Source organism: Penaeus monodon, chromosome 28 (assembly GCF_015228065.2).
Source record: "Penaeus monodon isolate SGIC_2016 chromosome 28, NSTDA_Pmon_1, whole genome shotgun sequence".
NCBI lineage: Eukaryota > Metazoa > Arthropoda > Malacostraca > Decapoda > Penaeidae > Penaeus > Penaeus monodon.
In genome coordinates this window covers 22,781,285-22,781,512 of record NC_051413.1, presented here as the reverse complement: position 1 = coordinate 22,781,512, position 228 = coordinate 22,781,285, and the positions used below count along the sequence as shown (strand labels likewise).

Sequence of the window (228 nt, the reverse complement as noted above, 5' to 3'; positions counted from 1 at the left end):
TTGTAAACATTATATTAATCCTACTACCAGAATGGTGATGATAACATAATCCTAATACCAGTAATCATACTGATACTTAAAGTAACGAGGGTAACTTTTGATGAACTGTATATGAATGATACTGTATTATAAATATATAAATATGAAACTCACATTGTGTGTTGTATTTTTTTATCACCATGACGAGTACTATACTGTTTTTTTTGTAAAACAAAAAAGAAAAGAAAA

The 228-nt window shown here is 25.9% G+C and overlaps 1 protein-coding gene across 1 annotated transcript in view; it reads right to left on the bottom strand.

Moving 5' to 3' along the window:
- The window catches only part of LOC119591100 (tissue-type plasminogen activator-like), a 1,875-nt gene that overhangs the window by 395 nt on the left and 1,252 nt on the right, over nt 1-228 (bottom strand). The gene's annotated exons all lie outside the window — the stretch shown is intronic.